We start from the raw sequence: 13,940 nt of genomic DNA, 5'->3' as shown, positions 1-13,940 counted from the left end.
CTGATTTGGTTTTAATTTTTAAAACAGTAATAAAGCCTTATACTCATAAACTCTTTGGTTCTCAAAGCAGTTTGACCTCTCACTCGGATCATCCTAACAACCCTGCACCATAGCCAGGTAGTTGTTCTAATTGTACAAAATGGAACAACAGAAGAATTACATATCTTGTCCAAAAGTTTATGGTAAAGCTGGAACAAGAGCACAGGTCATCAAACTTCTAGTTGAATAACTTTCTACTACACCCTGCTTCTACAAGTTACCATGGTAACAAGTTTAAAAAAAAATCACAAGTTGACTTTTAATCAAGTCTAGAGGGGGAAAAAACTAGGACAGAACTGAACAGAATCATTAAGTTGCTTGTTGTTTGTTAAAGATGAAATCCCCTAGCTAGGGTAAACCTTCTCAGGTTAGGTTTTGGCTGCTGGGTTTTAGCTGTTTTTTATATTTTTAAAGCATAATCCTACTAGGTAAGAGTGTACTGAGAACTCTATTTGAGTGAGTCATCAAATACTTTATCACAGAAAAGGGCAGTGTGATATACTGAGTTTGAGCAGGAAGAAATGCTGCCTTGTACCTTCTACTTCCATGTCATTGGAGGAGGGTGGTTTCTCCATGATTCTGGGACTTGTCCCACTGGTTTTCTGGCCATTTTTCATGCTGTTAACCTTTGAACGCCAACTCAATGGTGTCAATAGTCATTCCAAACCAAAAGAAGCAGTGTAACGATTCAAAGGAACTTAGAGGCCCAACTTTTAAAAATGAGTGATTACTTCTTATATCCATTATTCGTGAGCATGACTGTTAAATAAAAAGAATAATTTTTAAAAACTGATCTCAGCAAAGTTTTACACTGGGCAAAGTCTTATTTTCAGCGTTCCTTGAAGTGTTGGTAGTGACCCAACATCTGTATTTTCTGAGCAGAGAGAGAATTGATACCTGTCCTACACACCCATCCTCCTACCCATTGTTATTATACCAAAATGGAAGCAGAACTCTAGGTGTATCAAGTACACATCATTCAGATGGGTAGCCTAGTGGCATCACCCTGTCATGCCTCTCTCCTATTCCTTTTTGCCTCATCTAATGTCAGGTCAGTAAATATAACCAAACATAACCACTATTCTTTTTTTTTTTTCTGTCTCAAATTTGAACATACAGCCATGCAAGGGACTCCACTGGCTATATGTTGGGTAGGGATCATTTTTGTCTTCATGAAACTATATGAAATCATTGGAGTTGAGATGGATACTTATTTAGTTTGGGTGGAAGAAAAAGGTGGTAGGGGAGAAAAAAAAGACCCTAATTGGAGTAAGTGAGTAGGCAAGTTTGCTGTAATCCATTTTCCGGTAAGAATTCTCAAAAACCTGGAGCAGGGGTTGAGGTAATAGTTGCCAACATAGATACCTACCACAGTAGGGCATTGAGGTCGTTCCTGAAATGCCCAAGGTTGTGTAGCCTGCTTGACCAGAAGTCTAGCAGAAGTTAGGAGGCAAGACATACAAATATGAGACAATGTATAAAAGCAACTTCACTATCTTTTCATGTATCCTAGTTGAACATTAACTGTACACCAAATCTAGGTACCATGTCATACCTTGGAGATACAAAATTGGGTAAAACATGGACCCCAGGCAAGGAGTATGTTATTTCTACATTCTGTGAATGGCTGGTCTTATTAAATGCCCTGACTCTTCACAGATGCTGTCTTTTTTCATTTCTCCTTATTCTCTTTCTGACCCAGCCCCCTCCTCCCAACACACACACGCACAGACACACACACATCACAAACTCTCAGTCTCCCAGGAATACAGGACTTTTCATAAATGCTCAACCACTCCAGACCATACTTTTTAAAATTTCTATTCCTTTTCTCATGCCTGGCCAAATCCATCTCAGTCCTCAGGATTCACCTGCAGTTCCATTTCTTCCTCCAGCCCACTTCCACTGCCCCTGATTGAAGACAGTTCTGTCCCTCTGTACAGCTACAGTGTCCTGTGCATACATCTCCCTTCATACTTACATGTTATGAAATTATCTCTTTTCTTCTTACCTGTCTAACTGGACTATAACGCCTGGCAGGTAAGGACCACATCTGTAAACACCTGAACCTAGCATAAATGCCAAGTACTGAATAAGCCCTCAGCAAGCTTTGGTTGGGGCTTAGTAGGTGGCACTAGTGGTACAGAACCCACCTGCCAATGTAGGAGACATAAGACACGGGATCTCTGGGTCGGGAAGATACTTTGGAGGAGGGCATGGCAACCCATTCCATATTCTTGCCTTTAGAATCCCATGGACAGAGGAGCCTGGCAGGCTAGGGTGGCAAAGAGTGGGACACTGAAATGACTTAGCACGCATGTGTCAACTCCTGAAGCCCACTCACCCTAGAGCCTGTGCTCTGCAACAAGAGAAGCCACCACAATGAGAAGCCTGTCCACCACAACTAGAGAGCAGCCCCCATTCGCTGCAACTAGGAAAGCCCACAGGCGACAGTGAAGACCCAGCACAGCCAAAAATAAATTTAAAAAAATTTTTAAGGCAAAGTGGATTATTGGTATTATATTAAAAAGAAAAGCACAAAATAACCCAGATAATTCTTACAACCAGGGGAAAGACAAAGGAATATCATGAATTGGTGTTTTTAATTAGTGGGCTTTTTATCATTTTAGGTAAAGTTGTTTCAAATTTTGCACTCATAAAGGCATATCTGCCAGAACATTATAGCAAATTGTACAAAGATAAACCTGTATAACTATAAAGTTCGAAAATATAAAACTATAAAGTTCTTCTATTTTATAAAGTAGGAGGCAACAGGTCATTGTGTCAATAGGGTAGTTATTAAGGATAACCTGTATTTTGTTGGAGGACTTCCCTGTAGCTCAAACAATAAAGAATCTGCCTGCAATGCAAGAGACCCGGGTTTGAACCCTGGGTCAGTAAGATCCTCTGGAGAAGGGAATGGCAATCCACTCCAGTATTCTTGCCTGCAGAACCCTATGGACAGAGGAGCCTGGTGAGCTACAGTCCGTGGGGTCGCGAAGAGTTGGACACGACTGTGTTTCATTGTTTGGGGGATGATCACAGGATTTGATGTCAGTTCAGTTTAGTTCAGTCGCTCAGTCATGTCCAACTCTTTGCGACCCCATGGACTTCAGCACGCCAAGCCTCCCTGTCCATCACCAACTCCCAGAGTCTACCCAAACTCATGTCCATTGAGTCGGTGATGCCATCCAACCATCTGATCCTCTGTTGTCCCCTTCTCCTCCTGCCCTCAATCTTTCCCAGCATCAAGGTCTTTTCAAATGAGTCAGCTCTTCACATCAGGTGGCCAAAGTATTGGAGTTTCAGCTTCAACATCAGTCCTTCCAATGAACACCCAAGACTGATCTCCTTTAGGATGGACTGGTTGGATCTCCTTGCAAGTCCAAGGGACTCTCAAGAGTCTTCTCCAACACCACAGTTCAAAAGCATCAATTCTTCAGCACTTGGCTTTCTTAATAGTCTAAATCTCACATCCATACATGACCACTGGAAAAACCATAGCCTTGACTAGACGGACCTTTGTTGACAAAGTAATGTCTCTGCTTTTTAATATGCTATCTAGGTTGGTCATAACTTTCCTTCCAAGGAGTAAGCATCTTTTAATTTCATGACTGCAATCACCATCTGCAGTGATTTTGGAGCCCAAAAAAGTAAAGTCAACCACTGTTTCCACTGTTTCCCCATCTATTTGCCATGAAGTGATGGAACCGGATGCTGTGATCTTAGTTTTCTGAATGTGGAGCTTTCAGCCAACTTTTTCACTCTCCTCTTTCACTTTCATCAAGAGGCTGTTTAGTTCTTCTTCACTTTCTGCCATAAGAGTGGTGTCATCTGCCTATCTGAGGTTGTTGATATTTCTCCCGGCAATCTTGATTCCAGCTTTTGTTTCCTCCAGCCCAGGGTTTCTCATGGTGTACTCTGCATAGAAGTTAAATAAGCAGGGTGACAGTATACAGCCTTGACATACTCCTTTTCCTATTTGGAACCAGTCTGTTGTTCCATGTCCAGTTCTAACTGTTGCTTCTTGACCTGCATACAGATTTCCCAAGAGGCAGGTCAGGTGGTCTGGTATTCCCATCTCTTTAAGAATTTTCAAAAAAAAAAAAAAAAGAATTTTCCAGTTTGTTGTGATCACAGCCAAAGGCTTTGGTTGTGACACAGCCAAAGGCTTTGGCATAGTCAATAAAGCAGAAATAGATGTTTTTCTGGTACTCTTGCTTTTTCAATGATCCAGCAGATGTTGGCAATTTGATTTCTGGTTCCTCTGCCTTTTCTAAAACCAGCTAGAACATCTGGAAGTTCACAGTTCACATATTGCTGAAGCCTAGCTTGGAGAATTTTGAGCATTACTTTACTAGCATGTGAGATGAGTGCAATTGTGTGGTAGTTTGAGCATTCTTTGGCATTGCCTTTCTTTGGGACTGGAATGAAAGTCCTGTGGCCATTGCTGAGTTTTCCAAATTTGCTGGCATATTGAGTGTGGCACTTTCACAGCATCATCTTTCAGGATCTGAAATAGCTCAACTGGAATTCCATCACCTCCACTAGCTTTGTTCGTAGTGATGCTTCCTAAGGCCCACTTGACTTCACATTCCAGGATGTCTGGCTCTAAGTGAGTGATCACACCATTGTGATTATCTGGGTCATGAAGATCTTTTTTGCACAGTTCTGTGTATTCTTGCCACCTCTTCTTAATATCTTTTGCTTCTGTTAGGTCCCTACCATTTCTGTCCTTTATTGTGCCCATCTTTGCATGAAATGTTTCCTTGGTATCTCTCATTTTATTGAAGAGATCTCTAGTCTTTCCCATTCTATTGTTTTCCTCTATTTCTTTGCATTGATCGCTGCAGAAGGCTTTCTTACCTGTCTTTGCTATTCTTTGGAACTCTGCATTCAAATGGGTATATCTTTCCTTTTCTCTCTTGCTTTTTGCTTCTCTTCTTTTCACAGCTATTTGTAAGGCCTTCTCAGACAGCCATTTTGCTTTTTTGCATTTCTTTTTCTTGGGGATGGTTTTGATCCCTGTCTCCTGTACAATGTCACAAACCTCTGTCCATAGTTCATCAGGCATACTATCAGATCTAGTCCCTTATATCTACTTCTCACTTCCATTGTACAGTCGTAAGGGATTTGATTTAGGTCATATCTGAATGGTCTAGGGGTTTTCCCTACTTTCTTCAATTTAAATCTGAATTTGGCAATAGGGAGTTCATGATCTGAGCCACAGTCAGCTCCTGGTCTTGTTTTTGCTGACTGTATAGACCTTCTCCACCTTTGTCTGCAAAGAATACAATCAATCTGATTTTGGTGTTGACCATCTGGTGATACCCATGTGTAGAGTCTTCTCTTGCAGTGATGTAAGCATCAGCAAAATACTCATATTGGATTTCTCTTCCTAGTTTGGCGTGAGACTAGAAACAGGAAAGATTTAAGGGATAATTTGAGAAGATAGTGCTTGAGGTAACTGCCAGCAAGTTCCCTCTTGAAAGCAGCAGGTAGGTAATCATGAAAAAGTGAATTAACAGCTTCTCTAGAGAAACTAATATAAAGAATGGGAGCATTAAGATGGACCCTCAGGCTAAGATTTCTATGAAGGAATAAGCCACGCAAGTAGGAAAATAGGAAAATAGATAAAAACCAAAGAGAGAACTAAGTAAGATAAAACGCTTTTCCTAGGTAATTTTTTTTTAATCCCATGTTTGTACAGGCATAGCCCTTTAAATTTTATAAAGTGCTAGAAGTAAAGGCTTTTCTTTCAGAAATGAAAACCTTGGTGTGTATTAGAAGAAACACTTTTCTCATAAAAAAAATGCATCTATGTCCAGGGTCCCTAAGGTGGCCATCACCACTGTCCTCTCTCTGAGGAGGAGGTGCTTTGGAAAGACGTGTGAAAAGATGAGGAGGAGATGGATGGGGATGAGCCAGGAGCCAGGTAATGCCACATCAGGGAGACCATGGAGTCAGACTGAGATGATCCCCAAGAGGCTCCAGCCCAGGGCAGGAGCCACTTTTCATCACTCTCTCTCTCTCTCTGGCTCCAATAAAATACAGGATCTGCAAAACAGCCTTGTGAGTTAAGGCCACCTCCTTCCTGATCCAGGCTCTTCCTGTTGTTTTCCACAGTGAAGAGGTGCTTCTAACCTCATCACTGGGCTGTCAGAAGGAATGCCTGGAGCTCTACCTTTACTTCCTGGAAAGGTCTAGATGGTTCCTGCAATAGCTGAGATGTCTTGGTGGGAAAACATTTGAAATTCAGTACTGTTTGGATTGCTGATTCCTGAGATAAAATGCTTTCATTTTAAATGATGACACCTTGATCTCTCTAAACCTGGTGAGGAGAATTCTCTCAGCTTTATCTCACACAGAGGACTCCCAAGCTCATCTCTGTCCACCATGTTGTTCTGACTTATACCTCCTGCCCTCACTCCAATGACAGAGTGTGGAGTGCAGACTGGTCCTCCAGCTCTGGCCATCCACTCCTTTCCCAGCATTGTTCCAAGCCAGAAGATGTAGGGTAGGAGCAGGTACCAGTGAGAGAGATGTCCCCTGCCCATAATGACTCTTTGGTTTTTATTTTAGAATGGATATGCTGGGTGAGATATGCACACATTAAGAAACAGATCAGATGCATTACAGTTGTAGCATAAATCAGCCACTGTGAATGGAGAGGGTGAGGGCCCACAACAGTCAAACACCATCGGGGACTGTGGGTGACAGAGCAGGTGCTCATTTCCTGCATGCAAGTTGGCAGTTAGACCTCTGTGCCTGTGTTAAAAAAAAAAAAGCACTCTTTTTGTCTTTAAATATTAAAATGATTCAAACTGGAAGAAAAAAAGAAGATATCTGTATATTTAACAGTTAAGGTCAAGACCAGGAAAGGTTCCCCATCCCTCTGTCCAGCATCACCAGCATCATTACCCAGCTTAACTATCACACATAGAAAGGAATATACTTGATACCCAAATACCCACCACCAGGAATTAACAGGTGTTAGTATTTTGCCATGTGTTCTTCAGAGCTTTTTTTTCCTTAATAATTTTATTTATTTGTTTATTTTGGCTGCATTGAGCCTTCGTTGCTTCATGCAGACTTTCTGTAGTTGTGGCGGGCTTCTCATTGTGGTGGCTTCTCTTGTTGCAGAGCACAGACTCTAGTCACCCAGGCCTCAGTAGCTGCTGCACAGGCTCAGTCACGGCTCATCGGCTCTAGATCGTGGACTCTGGAGTTGTGGGGCACAGCTGACAAGGTTAGTTGCTCTGTGGCATGTGGAATCTTCCTGGACCCAGGGATGGAACCCCTGTCTCCTGCCTCAGCAAGTGGATTCTTTATCACTGCACCACCAGGGAAGTCTGAGTCGTTCTTTTTCTATGTTTCAGCTAAAGCTCCAGCTCTATACCATCTCTTTCCCACTTGTTCCCAGAATTAGCCACTATCTTGCAGCTGTTGCTTATTATTCCTATTCCTACTTTACACTTTTATTACATAGGTTTATGTCTAGAGTCAGTACAGTATTATTTGGGGCTTGTGTGTGTGTACTTAAATAGGATCCCACTTTTTGGGCTTCCCTGGTGGCTCAGATGGTAAAGAATCAACCTGCAATGCAGGAGACCTGGATTTGATCCCTGGGTTGGGAAGGTCCCCTGAAAGAGGGCATGGCAACCCACTCCAGTATTCTTGCCTGGAGAATCCCCATGGACAGAGGGGCCTGGCCGGTCACAAAGAGTCAGACACAACTGAGAGACTCACCACAGCACAGTATACAGTTCCTAATCTCTTACAATAATTTTTATGCTCAATATTGTTTTGAGGTTGATCTGTGTTTATATATATATGTCTAGTTCATTCATTTTAATTTCTGTGTAGTTTTAAAGTATGGATGTAAAGCTGTCTACAGTTTGTTTATCCATTCTACTGCTGATGGATGTTAGGTTGTTTTTACTTCTTGGACCACTCTTTAATAAACTTCCTGTCTAAAATTTTGTTTGAATTCACAGACTCTCAAGAAAAAACTACAATCACATTCAAGTAAAAAAAGCTTCTTTGCATATTTTTTTGTGTATGTGTGTGAAAGAGCAATATGAAAAGTTGAGGTCTTTTCATTTAAAAGAATTACTGGAATTTTTTTTTCCAGCAAAACTAACACTTTTCTAGTAAACAACTCATAAACAAGATATATAGTGTGGTTTATTTTATGACCAGAAAGAGAGTCATAAGTACTTTCGGTTTCTAAATTACACATTTCTCAATTGTTTTAGGTTTTTTTCAACAAGCCGACATTGCTCTGATAATCCAAAGTCAAAACCACCTTAATTTTCTTACGTTGTTCATTTGTTTACTTTCATATATATACATATATATGCACACAGACATCAAATCTGGGCCCACGGTAGTGAAGTGCAGAGCGCTAACCATTCTACTGCCAGGTAATTCTCTATCATATTTGTGATGTAGATATTGTGTTGTTGAAATACAGTAGGCTCTTAATTGAATACAATCTCCTATTTAGTAGGATTTATTCTTGAGCTCTGAGATTAAAGGCCCAAACTAATTCTACCCAAATATGAGGAGAGGGACTGGTACCCAGCCTCACTTTTATTTGACTTGTGTATTGTGTGGTCATTTCACTTCCCGTTAGCAATTGTGACCCATGAAATGGCCTCCACCTATCTCGTTAAACCAATTAGACTTGAGGAAGCTGGATTTTATCCTGTAAACTTTACAGTGTAAAGAATATTTTCTTAATAAAAGGGAATAACTTGAGTGTTCTAAGAAAACTTGAATGTTCTAAGAAGTTTTTCTTAGAACACTTGAGTGTTTTAAAGAATACTTGAGAATATTCTTAAACTTTTCTGTCATGCACTTAAAATGCTTTTTAAAATTAATAATAATGTTTATACACGCTAAGCTCAGGCTATAAAGAGAACAGTGTTTTGAAGGAATGGATGTGGTTGCCATTCTCTAATTCATTTAAAGAAGTATTTTAAAACACATGTAATAAAGGTAGATATAAGTGTGCTATGTTCATGCTACTTTGACAAGAGTATTATTTCAAGGGAACTGGAGTAACTTGAGAGAAAAGAAATTCAGGAAGATGACTCCTAGAGTTTTATGAAGTCCTGGAAGTTTCTCCCAGTTGTACATGCATATACTTGACCCTAAAGAGCATACCACAGACTTTGAGAATTGTACTAAGACATAGACCTTCACCCAAGTCCCAGACTGGCCACTGGGTGGCATATATATGCAGTAGATCTGAATAGTATCACAAAGACTTTGAAAAGAGAACTGATGTTGAAAATACAATTCACAGTAGATGGGTCAGAACTTGTGTGACCTGAACCAAACTAGGTCAGTTTCTTGCTAAAATAAAAATATCAGTATTTTCCATAGGATTTAAATAAGATCCAGAGTCTTATAATATTCAAATGTCGAGGATACAATCCAAGCTTACATGACATATGAAGAGTCAGTAAATCTCAATTTGCGTGGGAAAAGGCAATCAATAGACATCAATGATGAAATGACACAGATGTTGGAATTATTAGAAAAAAGTCACTATTATAAAAATGTCTTGAGGGGAACGTCCCTGGGAGTCCAGTGGTTAAGACTCCCACTTCAATGCAGGTTGGAACCTCAGGTTCTCCTTAAGGTCCCAAATCCAGTTACACTAGAAGGGAGAAGTTGGTGTTAGATGTGTAACAAGGACTCTGCTGTTGGCAGGGGGCAGCGTGACCTTGTATAAAATGACCACTTCTGTATCAAACCTGTGAATAATGGTGGAGGACACTTTGTACAAATTGGTTCAGAAAATATGTAGAATAAAGCAGAAACAATAGGTTTTCGCTCAGAGTACCTGCTGATTTTTGTTCTTGGCACACATTTCTCTAGGGCTTCTAACAAAAGTATTCAAAAATATTTTCTAGGTTTGTTGACTGTATAAAATCCTCTTATGTGTATATTTTGACATGAGTTAAATGACCTGAGTTTCTCTGATTAAAATGTTGAAATCAGTCTTGTTATAATCAGTACTGCATGGTATTGGTGCAGAATGCTATTCCTTTCTTCTCACATTTCCTCAGAAGGGAGGGAACTTCCATTCCCCATAAGGATATAGTCTCTCTTTCCTCTCCCATTTCCCCAAGCCAACAGTGACCTATCTGATGGGTAAGAAGTGGAGAATAAGCTCTGAGACCTCCCTCTTCTGAAGTGGCCAGTCCTCCAGACCCACTCTCAGCTCCCCCATCTCCACAAGGGAGACCTGGAGATGTCTGGCTATGCCAACAACTGAATAAGTAGATTCAGTTTGAGGAGGATGTCTGGGAAGTGCTTCTGGCTCATATCCAAATCACCATCTCTCTCTCATTCAGCTTTTCCAGTAATAAAGCTAATTTTGATCTCCGGCTATCTGACTCCTATGTCTGCTTTTCCATTCATTACCTTTTTGCAAACCTTAGCATGTAGTTGTTCACTCAGAAAAAATTGTTCTTCCTTCATGGAGTAATATTACCATCTTGTAGCCTTCTGTGATTTGTATAAACCATCTCATATTTTTCATATTCAAATTGGTCATCCTGTCCTATGTGGCTTTAGGATTTCATTTCATGTTTAGGAAGGTCATCTATATCTCCATGTTATAAAATGATTTTCATAGATGAATCTAAATAGATAGGGTGTGTGCTTAATAGATACTTAAACTTATTAATATTTTGATAGCCTGAATTGTACATTAAAATCAACAGGCTCCAGGACTTCCCTGGTGGTCCAGTGGTTAAGAATCTGCCTGCCAATGCAGGGGCAGGTTCGACCCCTGGTCTGGGAACTAAGATCCCACATGTTGCCAAGCAACTAAGTCTGTGAGCCACAACTACTGAGTCCACATGCTCTAGATGCAGCCCGTGCTCTGCAACAAGAAAAGCCACCTCAATAGCCTCAAAAGCCTGCTCACTGCAACTAGAGAAAGCTCACGTGCAGTGACAAAAGCCCATGCACCACAGCAAAGACCCAGAGAAGCCAAAAATAATAGATAAATAAAATAATTTTCTAAAAATCCATAGGCTCCTACCTTAGAAAATTTGAAATTTTTTTGCCTTTAAAAGAAAAAATTCTGTTTCATTCCAATGTCCTAGTCCCCCCCGTATGTTTATTCACACACACACACACACCCCTTAAATTTTTTTGATGTCAGAAATATCCTTAGTTTTTCTGAAGACATATACAGTACCTACCTTTTTGTTAAAATACTTTTTATTGTCATATATTTAATAGATCATACATTATATGGTGTCAAGCAATTTTAAACATGTTTTTTCTGTATTGGAACTTTCTGTCTCAGTCAAGAATTAGCTAATTAGCTATTACTGAAACTGTGCTGCATCAAGGTTTCCAACTGGGTAAACAGCTGTGCATTTTCCCCTCCTCTCTGCACACCATCCTCTGACATGCCCTGATACTGGCCAAACCTTGGTAGCAACCAAAAAAATAAAAGAAAAATTACTATATTCCATAATAATTGTCACAGTCTTTGTGCCCAGCCCTTATTTTGGTAAATGCACCAAGACACATTTAGTCCACAACACCACCGAATGTCTAGGACCTAGCATAGCATCGGACACCAGTGCTTAATGGATATATGAATGAATGAATTCACAACAGAGTTCTTTTAAATTTTAGGTACTCCTATGACATTGACAATATAGCTTGTTTCATTAAATGGGAGTTATACCATTTGTACGGAACACATTCATAGACCCATAATTATGGCAATAATCTCACTTCCTTAGTTCTACTCGTAGTTTTATACATTTTGGACACCTCAACATTCATGGACCCAGGAATATGTTATTCCCCTTGTTATACTCACTTCTCATTTGAACTCAAAGGGATTAAGATGAATTGAGTACCAATTAGGAAAAATTCTGTTTTGGGGGTTGAATCCTTAGGGGTCTCTCCAGCTCCACCTCTGTTGACTTTCTTTAAAAAAAAAAATTATTACTGTTATCATTTATTTTGGCACGTGCTGGGTCTTTTTGCGGCACACAGGCTTCTTTAGTTACAGGGCTTGGGCTTAGTTGTAGCTTGTGGGGTCATAATTCCCTGACCAGCGATGGAACCCGGGCCCCCTGCATTGGGTGCCTGGAGTCTTAGCCACTAGACCACCAGGAAAGTCCCCTCCATTGACTTCCTAATGTTCTCTGAGTCACTTGTTCCTTTGGTGTTTCTGCTTCTAGATAGAACATCTCTCCAAGTGGTCTGTCCTTGCCTCTCCTAACTGGAAACTCCCACTGCTCATTGTCCACCCAGCAAGGAAGCAGCTCACCTGCACGCGTCTCAATTCCACCTCTCTCTTCTGTCATCCCTGTCCTCGAGAGCCCCTGGTGAGCACTGGCCAGGTCCACTCAGTTCTCTGACCCCCTTTGGCAACAATAGTAGATACTGTTGGTGTCCATCTGAGACCACCTGTGGCTGCAAGAGACACTTGCCAACATGCTAACAGTGTCCCACCCCAAGTACCTGTGTCTTGTCTCTCTGGTTCTCAGATCTGATTCTTCTTCATTTTCATGTTTTCTGAAATCAGCTATTTATGAAGTCTTTGCTCCCATGAATGTATTTTGCTCTATGTGTTTGCTGTTTTTTCAGCAATGATTCTAACATGGGGTGGTGGAGAAAGTAGAAATGTATTGAGGCTAGATTTCCACCCTAGGTGCTGTGCATGTGTGTGTGGGTGGGTGTGTGTGTAAATCAGTTCTTTCTTTTCTTTTTTGGCCACACTGCACAGTATATGAGATCTTAGTTCCCCAACCAAGTATCAAACCTGCACCCCCAGCATTGGAAGCATAGAGTCGTAATCACTGGAAAGTCTCAGCTCTTTCTTTTTCTATAATTAAAAAAAGAACATGCCTAAAGTTAGAAAATATGTGTATCAAATAGCACAGAGAACAATTCAGACTCCTAATCTCATTTTCAAGAGGCAAAAATTATTACTGACTTTCTAATGTATTCTTCCAGAAATATTCCAAGTATAAAATGCATAAGTATCTAATATGGATTCCTTTTTTTACCTGAAGGGGAGCATAATATACAGTTTAAATTTCACCATATATATCATGGTTCATTCCAAATAGAGCTACTTTACTTTTTCCCCATAACAATGTTCTATTTGGAAATGCCGTAACTTACCTGACCTATCCTTTTTGGGCATTTGGGTTGTTTAATTCATTTACTATCATAAACAGCTCTACCTTGAACTTCCTTGTTGTTCAGTTGCTAAGTCATATCCAATTCTTTGCGACCCCATGGACTGCAGTGCGCCAGACCTCCCTGTCCCTCACCATCTCCGAGAGTTTCCTCAAACTCATGTCCATTGAGTCAATGATGCCATTTAACCATCTCATCCTCTGTCATCCCCTTTTCTTCCTGCCCTCAATCTTTCTCAGCATCAGGGTCTTTTCTAATGAGTCAACTCTTTGTATCAGGTGTCCAAAGTATCGGAGCTTCAGCTTCAGCATCAATCCTTCCAATGAATATTCAGGATTGATTTCCTTTAGGATTGACTGGTTTGATCTCCATCCTTATACACATATTTTTGTACAAGTACACTTTTGTTAACACTTAAGATAACCAATATCTCACCTTTTGATAATTAGTGGGAGAAAAAGAATATTCTATTTCAATTTGCATGTCATATCTTAAGTTGGGTGTTTTATATGTTTATCAAACTATTGATATTTCTTTGATTTTTTTGCCCATTTACTTACTGATGTGTAAGATAAAAAATGTTTATGTTAAGATAAGCTCTTGATCTTCCCTAGTGGTCCAGTGGTTAAGAATCCTCCTGCCAACACAGGGGACATGGGTTCGATCCCTGGTCTGAAAAGATTCCACATGTTGTGGGGGAGGGG

The 13,940-nt window shown here is 40.3% G+C and overlaps 1 protein-coding gene across 1 annotated transcript in view; it reads left to right on the top strand.

Annotated features, from left to right (window-relative positions):
- ADGRF3 (adhesion G protein-coupled receptor F3) overlaps positions 1–13,940 on the top strand; it is a 29,155-nt gene that overhangs the window by 4,091 nt on the left and 11,124 nt on the right. Inside the window, exon 2 of the mRNA XM_065928708.1 lies at positions 7,183–7,288. The gene's annotated coding sequence lies outside the window, so the exon portion shown is untranslated. The remainder of the gene's footprint in view (positions 1–7,182; positions 7,289–13,940) is intronic.

This window comes from Muntiacus reevesi, chromosome 3 (assembly GCF_963930625.1).
Source record: "Muntiacus reevesi chromosome 3, mMunRee1.1, whole genome shotgun sequence".
Classification (NCBI taxonomy): Eukaryota; Metazoa; Chordata; class Mammalia; order Artiodactyla; family Cervidae; genus Muntiacus; species Muntiacus reevesi.
This window is presented reverse-complemented; position numbering and strand designations above follow the sequence as displayed.